We start from the raw sequence: 13,283 nt of genomic DNA on the forward strand, positions 1-13,283 counted from the left end.
CTTACCAACCGCCTGGAGTTGGCATCATGGAAGATCCTGGTGCATCGATGAATCCCCTAGGAGCCTACTAGCATGGTGCTAGGGGCGCGCCATGATGGCACCGAGGTGGGCACGACGCTGCCTGAGGAAGCGGGGGAGGCGGAGGCGACGGTTGCACTGGGGGCGGTGCTCGTGGAATCGGCGCCCGCGCTGATCGACACGCCCGAGGTGGGGTAGGCAGGAGGAGGCGTGATCGAGGCATCCCCTACAGATGCGGCGATGGTTCAGACTTCAGAGCTCGAACTACTAGCCTCCTCTACCATCGGAGGATCCACTCCCGAGGGAGCACCAGTGATGGAGGTGGTTCTGTCGGCCCCCGTCGGGCTGACACCGATGGTTGCGATGGCTGACCCCTCGATTGGGGCTCGCCCTTTGGTCCCTTGTCCAGTTGGGTGACAATCCACTTGTGTGGGGAGGAAGCTGGCTCACTGGGCCATGCGGCTAGACCTATGTTCACCCTCGATGACCCAGTGGAGGAGAAGGACTGGACGAGCATGCGCTCAGGACTTGAGTCTGTTGTTCGCTCTCTGACCGATGCGTTGGGGGGTTTTGAAGGATGACATCACCCCTACCATCCAGGTTTGTCATGTCTTCATGTTTTCTACTTTCGAGCCCTATTTATATAATTCTAACCTGATTTTTCGTAGTCCCTTATGATGCGTAGCTAGGAGAAGTCTCTATTCCTCCATTGTGAGAGGGAGGTCTAGGGGCTTGCTACCGAAGTGTCATGGCTGTAGGAGGAAGTGGTGAGCCTCCAAACCAAGGAACAGGAAGCCCATCAACATGCTGACGAGGCCAAGGACAAGCTCAAGGCTGTGGTAGCCAAGGCCAGGGAAGATGCCACGGAGCTTGGTTGACTCCACCCGGCCCTCGACCTTGCTCGGCGAGAGCTCGAAAGCGAGCAGAAGTCAAAAAAGAAGCTAAGGGCCTGGCCGCCGCCTTGGCTAGGGATGTTGGCGTGCTCTAGAGGGAGATGATGGTCCTTGAGGAGCAAGTGAATGGTGAGGCTCTGGTTACCTTCTTGCTTTGACATTTGCAGTCGGTTTTCTGACGCTCTTTGATTTTTGGCTGGGGCAGCCCAATAGAGGCAACTCTCTGAGGTGTGGGTCAACTCTAGTCAGAGAGCGACGACCATGATGCCTTGCGCGCTACCATCAGGTTGGTCTTTGATGACCTTGGGGTCACCCCAACCGCAGAGACGAGCTCGCTCACAATTCGGGTTACCTAGATCCCAGACCGAGCGCGCGCACTCGTAAGGGAGGACCTGCACACTGGCGTCCATCATACATTCACCATCGCTCACTCCCACTACGCTAACATTGACCTGCCGGTGATTAGTGAGGGCTTCGCACCTGGCTACACTGATGCCAAGCTGGACGAAATTGAGAAGGAAATGGCTCTCCTGGCGTAGGACTTGGTGGAGAAGGTTGGAGAAGAAATCCTACCAAAGAGTGTTTAGTTAGTGAGCTAAGTCCAGTGTCGGTCCTTTTGTAAAGACTTTTATTATGGCCGGTAATGTTGTTTGGCCTCTTTGTGTATATATATATATATATATATATATATATATATATATATATATATATATATATATATATATATATATATATATATATATATAAAGTTCATTGCGATCCATCCCTTATTTTATGTTAAGGCACTAGAAACTTAAGTTGCGAGCGACTAAGTAATGATCACGCCGGTGAGCGAGCAATGCCATAGCCGTTGGGGCATAGGCTTTTTGCATTCTGACCAGCTTTACTCATCGTTAGTTTTTGACAACTCTTATTTCTAGGTCTTGTCATAAAAAGAAGGGTCGGATGGGAAAATGTTTCTGAGTATATGTACTCCTATCAGCCCCCGAGTAAAACCCAACCCCAGGTAGTTGCCAGGGTCGGGTGTTACTAAAGACCGATTAGATCGGAAGCGAACCCGATAGGAGGTAACATTTTTTGGTTTTTGCAGAAACAATACTTAGTTCGATAAGCAAATCGGAAGCTTTGGAACGGAAAGACTATAGGTAAAATGACATAGCTACTCGATGTTCCAGGCATTGGCGATGGCTTTGCCATCATCGGTCTTGAGCTTGTAGGTGCAGGGTCAGAATACTTCTACGATGATGTATGGTCCTTCCCACGGCGCTAAAAGCTTGTGGCGATTTTTGTTGCTCTGGATGCGGCGAAGGACTAAATCGCCTACGCTGAAGGCGCGACCCCATACACGTCGGCTGTGATACTGCTGTAGCGCTTGCTGCTATTTGGTCGAACGGAGCAGGGCGATGTCGCGTGCTTCATCAAGAAGGTCCATGGTGTCTTCCAAAGATGCTTCGTTTCCTTGCTCGTTGTAGGACTTGACCCTTGGCGCTTCGTAGTCGAGGTCGGTCAGGAGGATGGCTTTGGAGCCGTAGACCATGAAAAACAACGTGTAACTGGTTGCCCGGCTGCTAGACATCCTTAGGCTCTAGAGTATCGCGGGAAGCTCGATGACCCATCATCCACCAAACTTGTTCAACCGGTTGAAGATCCTAGGCTTGAGGCCCTATAGGACCATGCCATTTGTGCGCTTGACCTGCCCGTTCATACGGGGGTGCGCTATAGCGGCCTAGTCGACATGGATGTGATATTCATTACAGAATTGGAGGAACTTCTTCCTGGTGAACTGAGTGCCGTTGTCCATGATAATGGAGTTTGGGACTCCAAAGCGATGGACGATGTCCATGAAGAACAACACGGTCTGCTCGGATTTGATCATGGTGATCGGTCGAGCCTCTATCCACTTCGTGAACTTGTCCATGGCGACAGGTAAGTGTGTAAAGCCCTCGGGCGTCCTCTTGAGGGGCCTACAAGGTCAAGCCCCCAAACCACGAATGGCCACATGATGGGGATTATCTAGAGTGCTTAGGCCAGTAGGTGAGTTTGCTGAGCATAGTACTAGCATCCTTTGTAGGTGCGTATGACCTGCTCGGCGTAGGCCACTATGTTTGGCCAGTAAAAACCTTCTTGTAATGCGTTTCTAGCTGACATTCTAGGTGCGGCGTGATGTCCGTAGACCCCTCCATGGATGTCACCTAGCAGGTCCTTCCCCTGCTTGATGGGGATGCAACACTATAGGATTCTAGTGTGGCCGACGAAGGACTTGGTGCGACATGCGAGCCGTCGGGCCTCTGTCTTGTCAGCAGGGAGCACCTTGTGGAGGAGGCAATGAAGATAAGGTGTTCTCCAGTCGGTTGGAGGGTCGGGCTCTACCACTGGGTCTTTGACGAGTTCCATGACCTTGGGGTCAGATGAAACTAAGGGTCGGTCAACCCCCGAGCCCAGAACTAGCAGCTCGTTGCTGCCCTATTCTGGTTCCTAGTATTGGACCAAGGGTTTGTGCAGGTCGCTCGCGAAGATGTTGGTGGGGACTGGCTCTTGGCTCAATGCCATCTTCGCTAATGGTCAGCTGCTTCATTGAGCCGCCTTGGGATATGGTTGAGCTCGAGGCCATCAAACTTGTCCTCCAACTATTAGACTTCATGATAGTACGTAGCCATCTTGGCATTGTGGCAGCTTGACTCCTTCATGACCTAGTCGATGACTAGTTGCGAGCCACCTTGGATGTCAAGCCGTCAGATGCCCAACTCTATGGTGATGCAAAAGCCATTAACAAGTACCTCATACTCAGCCGTATTATTTGAAATGAGAAGTGGATGTGAATTGCGTACCTCATGCGCACCTCGAGGGGGAAAATGAAAACTAGCCTGACCCTAGTGCCCTTCTTCATCAGTCCATGGGCCCTTACATCCCAACTTATGGACCAGGGACTCACAGGTGGTCCCTGATAGGAAGGCTCCGATGACGTCAGCATCGACGACATTGGAGAGCTCATTGCACTACCAGGAGATGAATTGGATGTACTCGTGGAGAGTCTCTCCCAACTTCTATTGATAGTTCTTCAAGTCCTAGGGGTTCCCAAGCAGGCGTACGTGCCCTAGAAGTTCCCCACGAAGATTTGTTTTAGTTCTGCCCAACTCTGAACGTAGTTGGGCAAAAGATGCTCTAGCTATGTTCATGCTAAGTCAGCCAGGAATAGGGGGAGAATGCGGATGATGAAGTTGTTACTAACTGGCCCGCTGGCCTAGCAAGAGAGCCGATAGTCCTCGAGCCACAAGCCAGGGTTTGTTTCCTCGGAGTATTTCAGGACGTTAGTCGGTGGACGGTATCAGGGCGGGAGCGCCACCTTGAGGATATGCCAACCGAAAGCCTAGGGCCCCATTGGTTTGGGGCTATGACTTCAGTCCTCCTCATGGTTGTAGCGCCCACCACGGTGAGGGTGGTAGCTGCAACTGGCCCCCTCCCCCTCATCATTGAGGATACATTGACAGACATAGAGGGTGTCGCGCGCATCACGGTTGCGGCCGAGACGCTCCTACACTAGAACCATGATGCATGGCCTGCCGTTGTGCGGCGCCTAGTGGACTGATGTGTCCTTGTTGGGTCGCATTGAGGGCGTGCACTGGCTGGCATCAAGCTCCTATTACCAAGACAACGAGCTCTTAGCCTACTGCATAGCCGTATGCTCGAGTAGCATGCGAATCTCATGGTGGGCCCGTTGATCCTCGGGCGTCGTAGGCACCGAAAGCCCCTTGAGCAAGGCTGCCATAGCAGCGATGTTTTGGCTTGCCTAGGCAAAGTGCGGGAGCGCCTGATCATCTTCAATGATCCTCCGGTTCATGTCATGGGCCATGGCGCGTGCGCACCCCCCGTCTCCATGGTGCTTGATCTCGCGATCGAGCTCCACACGTTCCTGCTCGAGCTAGAGTCGCGCTGCCTCAAGCTCTAGGTGTTGGGCCTTCAGCCGCTCCACCTATAGGTGGGGTGGGGCTCCTATATCTCCCTCGACCTCATCATCGAGGTTGTTCATTGGGGAAGCCTCCTCCTCGTGGATGCTTTCGACATATCCCTCGGGGGTACCTATCATGAAGCATTCACGAGAGGGGTGATGGCTCTCCCTACTGGAGTTAGGGCCAAAGGGTGACTTTGGCTCCTCTGAGGAGGTCATGGAAAGATTCCTCGACATGTTCGATCACCCCCATGAACTTGTCGTTTGTGGGGGATGAAATCATGTGTTGCACCACAAGGTGGTCAACGGTCTCTACAGCGTTGTGGAGACCGAACGGGAGCACTGTTGGGGCGCTCTGGGTGAGGTATTCTAGGGAGAGAGACTCTCCCTTGGTAAGTTGTGCCATGATGTTGGTGAACGAGAAGGTAAGGTGGCGTAGGTCCTCCTGGGATGGTTGGGGTCCTAGGAAGACACCGAGCTGATGCTCCAACCTCCCATAGCCAAAGTCGTGGAGCTGGCTGCTTCTAGGGGCGTGGGCCTCTGGCGCACACAACCGTAGCTCCTCAAGCACTTCGGTGATCGCATCGAGGCTGATGGAGTGGAGGGTTTGAATGATGACGGGCACCCGCCCAGCTCTCCCTCCTCCGAGACAATGAAATGTAGGTCCTCGAAGCACACGTGCACGCTAGGGACCTAACTGATGTCATGACTAGCCATCCGAGGCCTAGTGTTGATGTCGAAACATGCAAAAGGCCCCTACCTGGCGTGACAACTGTTGGTGTTTCGAGTAAACATCAATGAGTAAATTTGTAATATTGTGTTTCTGGCTCGGATGGTGTGCTAAGAGGACATGAGGTTTATACTGGTTCAGGCAGAATGTCCCTACATCTAGTTCATTCCTGCTGCTCATGTTTCTAGCACTCAAAGTTCATAGTAGGGGTTGCAAATGGGCGAGAGAGGGATTGGTCCCAAGTCTCTAGTGGTGTGCTGTTCGTGATGAGGTGTGGTGAACCAATGCTGTGTGATGCACTTGTTCGATGACCTGATCCATCCTAGGGTGGGATGCCCTGCTTTCCCTTTTATAGGCCAAGGGAAAGTAGGGGTTATAGCCAAAGGGAAGAGGAAAAAAGAGAAATAAGGCTCCCATAGATGTGCCGTCCTCCTCTTTGCGTGGGTCCTGCTGACCCTGTAGATCATGGTGGCAGCGGCATCGCACCGGGGGTCCTGTTGGCTGCTGTAGCATACGTGCGGGAGTCATGCATTGTTCTTGTCTTCCGTCCCATCTGAGCGGATAGAATGGTCAAAAGGGTCCCCTGACAGAGGCCATACAGGGGGCTAGCGATACAGTGCTAGCCAACTAACGCCAGTTGACTGACGTTGGATGGTGGTCAGGCAGGGAGTTGGCAGCATAGTGCTGGCTTGTTGACGCGGTGGGCGACATGAGTCTCCTAGCATGGCCTGATGCGACCGCCAGTTGCATTAGGTTGCATCCAAGATGTGCTCCTAGGCATGCGCCTCCATGCCGTAGTGGTTGAAGCAGTGTGGGTCCCACCCTAGAGCCACTGCTTTTGTCCGATAGCAAATCTAACCCCTAGGGAACGGATGAGGTGGAAATCTCACCCTTTGGGCTGAGCAAGATAGAATCCAACCCTCAGGGGTCAGGCGAGGCAGAGCCCTCCCCATGGGACCGGACAATTTAGAGCCCATGCCTTGGGGTCGAACAAAGCAGAAACCTCATCCTTGGAGTTGGATGAGGCGTGGTCTAGCCCCTGGGGTCGAATGAAGCGGAAACCTCATACTTGGAGTTGGATGAGGTGTGGCCTAGCCCCTAGGGGTCGGACAAGGCAAAAACCTCATCCTTGGAGTTGGACGAGGCGTGGCCCAGCCCCTGGGGGTCGGACGAGGTGGAAACCTCGTACTCAGAGTTGGATGAGGCGTGGCCTAGCCCCTAAGGGTCAAACGAGGCGGAAACCTCGTCCTCAGAGTCGAACGAGGTTGCTGTTGCGTCCTTAACCATTGGATGAGCCGACTTGATGCTCATTAATCCTTTGGCTCAAATACTCGGGTATAGATACCTGACACCTTGATTTCCACATCTTTGACATTCAGGGTTTTGACATCATGATAGGGCATCCCCTAGAAAACTCCTTGTCGAGCCACCAATATCAGGGACCTAGACATAAAGCTAGGGAGAGACACTTTTTCCATTCCTATCACTCAAGCAAAAAACTCAGTGGTAGATTCTCTCCCCTATCCATAGCTGCCCAAGGAAGTCATGTTCGTTTCACCCTTTGAATCTCCCGAGTTGGCCTTAGAGAAAGATGCTAAAGTCTTCATTTAAGAGGAGGACGACTTAGGTGAGACATAGATCATCCCAAGGAGGAAGTACCGGCATGACCTCTGGTTGAACTTAAACCCTTACCCGCTGGCCTACATTATGCTTTTCTTAATGGCGACACAAAAACTCCTGTAATCATAAGTGACAAGCTTACTGATGAGGAGACAACAAACTCATCGCCATCTTAGAGAAACATAGACCTATTTTTGGGTATTCCCTATAGGATCTTAAGGGGGAAAGTCCAATGCTTTGTACCCATCGCATTCCGATAGACACTTCAAGTACACTAACTCAAGAGCCTCAGCGTAGGCTCAATAATGCGATGCGGGATGTCATGAAGAAGGAAGTCCTCAAACTTCTTCACGCTGGGATAATCTATAATGTACCACATAGCGACTGAGTTAGTCCCATCCAAGTGGTACCAAATAAAGGAGGCATGATGGTAGTTGAGAATAATAATAATGAGTTGATCCCACAACGAACCATCATGGGGTGGAGGATGTGTATAGATTACCAAAAACTCAACTCAGCTATAAAGAAAGATCACTTCCCGCTACCTTTCATTGATGAAATGTTAGAGCGGTTAGCAAAGCACTCTTTCTTTTGTTTCCTTGATGGGTATTCAGGATATCATCAGATTCATATCCACCCTGATGATCAAAGCAAGACTACATTCACTTGCCCGTATGGAACATATGCATACAGACAAATGTCGTTCGGGTTGTGCAATGCACCCGCTTTTGTTCCAACTGTGTATGATGTCTATTTTCTCAGACATGATTGAAGAAATCATGGAAGTTTTCAAGGATGATTTTTTGGTCTATGGGAAAACTTCCGACCATTGTCTTGAGAATTTAGACAAAGTCTTGCAATGATGCTAAGAAAAGGACCTGATACTTAATTGGGAAAAGTGTCATTTCATGGTCCGAGAAGGCATCATCTTTGGACACCTTGTGTTCAAAAGGGGGATTGAGGTAGACAAGGCCAAGATCAAGGTTATCGAGCAACTACCACCCCATGTGAATGTGAAAGGAATCTGTAGCTTCCTACATCATGCGTGGTTATACAGATGTTTTATCAAAGACTTTTCACAAATCTCTAGACCCCTCATGAACCTGTTAGCTAAGGATGCACATTTTGAGTTCACCGATGAGTGCTTAAATGCTTTCCATACCCTTAAGAAAGCACTCATCTCAGCACCAATCATCCAACCTCTCGATTGGCCACTACTGTTCGACATCATGTGTAATGCTAGTGACTATGCTATTGGAGCGGTACTTGGCCAAACCAAAGATAAGAAGCATCACGCGATCGCTTACGCTAGCAAAACACTGACTGGAGCACAACTTAACTATGCCACCACTGAAAAAGAGCTGCTAGCAGTTGTTTTTGCTATAGATAAGTTTAGGTCTTACTTGTAGGAGCAAAAGTTATCGTTTACACTGATCATGCTGCACTAAAATACTTGCTCACTAAGACAGACGCTAAACTTAGATTAATAAGATGGGTACTTCTACTCCAAGAATTTGACCTTGAAATAAAAGATAAAATAGGAGTAGAAAATAATGTCATAGATCATTTGTCGCGCATGCAAGTCACTAACATGTAGGAGTTGCCAATAAATGACTTCCTACATGATGACATGCTGCTAAAGGTGATGGACTCCAACCCGTGGTACGCGAACATTGTGAATTTCATGCTCATAGGATACATACCACCAGGGGAGAACAAGAAAAGCTACAAACAAAAAGCAAACATCTCCTTTGGGATGACCCATACCTGTATAGGGTGTGCTCTAATGGCCTATTGAGGAGGTGCATGCCAACAGTGGACGGAATACAAATTATCGAGAAATGCCATGTAGCACAGTACGGAGGCAATTACGGAGTATTCAGCTCACAAGCCAAAATCTAGCAATGTGGGTTCTTCTGGCCGATGATGTACGAAGACACCAAAGAATTCATCCAAAGGTGTTGAAAATGCCAGCTACAAGGAGGCATCACCGCTCGCAATGCAATGCCCCTACACTACGACCTGCAAATAGAGATATGTGATGTATGTGGCATTGACTTCATGGGACCATTCCCAAAATCCCATGAAAACAAGTACATCCTTGTCGTCATCGACTACGTATCCAAATGGGTGGAGTCATTACCATGTAGAGCCATTGATGCCAAGCAAGCCCGAAGGATGTTCCATGAAGTGATCTTCCCTTGCTTTGGAACACCTAGAATGGTCATAAGTGACGGAGGGTCTCATTTCATTGATAAGACTTTTGAAACTTTTTGAGGGAGCTTGGAGCAAAGCACAACATTGCCATCCCTTACCACCCTTAGATAAGCGGTCAGGAAGAAACTTCAAATAAACAAATAAAAAACATCCGGCAGAAAATGGTCAATGAGATGGGGAAAGGCTGGAAGGACAAACTACCTGCTGCACTTTGGGCATACAGGACAGCTTACAAAACCTGGCATTTCACCATACCAGCTCGTGTATGGAAAAAGTTGCCACTTACCAGTTGAGCTAGAGCATAGAGCTCACTAGGCAATAAAGAGCTAGAACATGGATGTAAAACTAGCCGGCAGAAATAGACAAAAGCAAATTGCCGAGATAGAAGAATGGAGGGAGAACGCTTACCATAATGCCAAGCTTTACAAAGAAAGAACTAAAAGATGGCACAATCATCGAATCAAGCAAAAAGAGTTCAAGAAAGGAGACAAAGTTCTTCTATTTAACTCCAAGGTTAAGCCCTTTGGTGAAGGAAAACTTCGAAGCAAGTGGAAAGGACCGTACACCATCATCAACATGGCATCACATGGCACAACCACGATTCAAGACGATGAAGGTAATGTTTTTAAGGTAAACGGTCAATGATTAAAAGTTTTCCTAGAGCCTTCATACAATCCCAAATAAAAAATAGATGTAATAAAATTAATTGCTTTTAATAAATTCCCTAACTCAAAATAAGTACATCTCAAATTCAATAAAGATTATTAGTAGAATTGTTGGCTACACTTGTTTTTGTTTTCTTTTGTTTACAAATAAGACATGTACGAAAACAAGTGTGGGGGAGAAAACATGCTGGAACACTCATCTCCCAAAAGATGCACAAAAATGCATCATTTTCAAATTTGGTTTGTGCATCCTCACTCCTTATATTTAAATAAATAAAGGATAAAATTGAATAAATTTAAAAATGCAAACTAAAAAGTGACACTCCATCTCCATGTCATCCTATGATTAAAAGTTTACATACTCCTTATTCCTAGCCAATATTCTTAAACTTGTGAACACCTTATCATTGGGACCCCATTTTATCTAAGTGATTGGAATATGAGATATAGTAGGATGGAAATGAAACTTGCTCACTTTTACAAAGTACTTGGGATTTATTTATGTCAAAATCTCAATTAACATGCTCCTTCCATGATGCAAAACCATAGTCATATGCTGCTTGTATTTACATTGAGCTTTGTCAAATTGTGTGTGACAATTGTTGAGATTCTCGTCATGCACCCATGATCAAGATTCATGTACACCCACAAATAAAATGCTGACTCTTACACTGAGAGTTACGCAAAAACATGCTTTTCCATCCACAAAAATAAATACTTCATTCTTGTTGACATGAGACTCTCTCCAAAGTTTTCATATGCTAAAAGAAAAGTATGGGCTATGCTAAAAAAGAGAAAGAAGAGAAAAAAATCCATGCCAAAGAGCATGAATAATCCCATGCTAAAAATTATGAAGAAAAAAGAGAGAAAAAAGGGGAAGAGAGAGGATAGCTCATACTATCAAATAAAACGGTAGCCATCAAAAAAAGAGAAAGAAAGAGAGTCATGTTCAAAGGAGTACAAAAATATTTAGAATTAGGAAGATTTTTAAAAAATTCCACACACTTGCACTTCTTGATCAAAATGTATGACTTGCATCTCCGTGGATCTAGTTTTTGACTTAACAACATCATGTGATGCAAGTATGCCTCGCTTTCTTACCTACCCAACACTCTACCAAAAAGCCTTTAGAGGTAGGAAGAAAAGAAGGCATTTCTCAAAAGCCTTTGGCAAGGACTATACACATGGAGCGATCGAGTGAATCCTTTTGAGGAGCAAAGCTAATTTTACATTTTCAAAATCTAACAAAACCCAAGTTTCTGAGCAAGAGTAGAGTAAGAAGATTTGAATCCTTACTGTTCCATTGTCCAATCACTCAAGATTTTATAGTAGACACTCAGAATGTTCACAGGTGCAGGTGATGCTCAAAATAACCTATATGCAGATTTAATATCAAGGAGATAAAACCATCTTGGTCCTTAGAGCTTTACTCGAGGACGAGCAAAGGACTAAGTGTGGGGGAGTTTGTTGGTGGTGCTTAACTCACATTTTCTACCGCCAACATTTTACCAAAACAAACAAATAATGACTACCAAAACTTAGAAATAGGGTTTTTAACTCACATTCTCCACAAGTTTTGGTGTTTAAGTATTTTGCAGGGCAACACATGAAAACATATAAAAATGTGAAACCAGGAAAACGTAAACGCAGACTCTAGACAAAGGATTGAAAGAAAGGCCCATTCAGTTGTTAAATCTGGGCCAAACACCGACGTAGAAGTGACCCAGGCCCATCAAGCAAACCACCAGACGAAGGCGGTGCCACTAGCGTCCCTCAGGCCCACCTTCGCCGTGGCAGTACATTAATTGCCCTAGAGGTCGGTTTCGGTGGGGGTTGCCTAAAATAACAAAGCAAACTGACCTCAACTTACTATAAAAGGGAGGGAGGTGCTCCTCATTTCATTATCAACACAACAAGAGAGCAAGAAGAGAAGAAGAGCTTCATTCCTACCTAGGCTTTTGCTAGAATTAGAATAGGGAGTGAGTGAGCTACGAGTTGGAGGAGTACCAGAGTGTCGGTTACCTCTACTTCTTGTACTTGGTGACCCTAGTACATTGAGTGGACGGAGTGTTGGGGTTGTCGGCTCCCTCTACACTTATACCTCAATGTACCGAATACTACTTGAAGTATAAGGTTCGTGTTTATCTTTGGTGTTGAGTTCTAAAGAAAAGTTATCTTTGATCACTATATTCTTGTGGGTTCATCGTCCGTCCTCGTGACAAATACTCTAGTAGAAGGGCCCTAAAAAAGATGGATAACCCTTGCATGCGCGCTAGAGTAGTAGTCAATAGCATAGACGTGGTATCTAGACTAGAGGCTACCTTTGTTTTCCTCGTTCCCTACGGTTGTGGTAGGCGGCAGGTGGTGACAGCCCTGTCCATCCCTTATAATCCCCCATGTTTGGGTTCATCATAGAGCTAAAAGCCAGAGGTACTTGGCAGACCCAGTATAAGCCGGTGCCTGAAGTAAGTCTATAGTGGCAAAGCTATCTTAACTTAGGTTCTCTATCCTTAGAAAACCTCACTACCCTAGCTATCTTTCTTCTTGTTATCTTGGATGAACTAGCTAAGACACTTTACATATCTGTTCCTTTAGGAAAATACAATACCCTGAATACTTCTGGGTAAAGTGCTATGATGGTATATCCATACACTTGCGGATTCTTTCACTTACGCTAAGAAATACAAATAGCACATTGCATCAGAAACTTACGCTTCATTTCTCCTTCGCTTTTGTTGCGCTCTTCTTCCAATAGGATAGTGCGATTCATCAGGGTGTTGAAATCCAAGTAGATGTGAGTAATTATCTGCTCTCTCAGGTCTGCATGAAGTCCTCTTCTAAAACATCTTTGCTTCTTGTCAGTGTTGACATCATTAGGTGCATAGCGTGCTAGCTTCATGAATTTTCGGATGTACTAGTTCACTATCATCAGACCTTGTCCCATGGAGCGAAATTCTTCAACCTTTATTTCCATAATTCCTTTAGGGATGTGATATTCGCGAAATTCTTCCACAAATTCTTGCCATGTAATAGCATCTGGCTCATTAGCTACATCTTGATAGTTCTCCCACCATTCACCAGCTGCTCCTACCAGTTGATGGGTAGCTAAATTAACCTTTCTTCATTAGTGGCTCAAACTGCACTCAACTTCTTGGTAATGGCATGCAACCAATCATCTACTAAAAGGGGGTCTT

This window comes from Miscanthus floridulus, chromosome 14 (genome assembly GCF_019320115.1).
Source record: "Miscanthus floridulus cultivar M001 chromosome 14, ASM1932011v1, whole genome shotgun sequence".
In the NCBI taxonomy this organism is placed as follows: Eukaryota; Viridiplantae; Streptophyta; class Magnoliopsida; order Poales; family Poaceae; genus Miscanthus; species Miscanthus floridulus.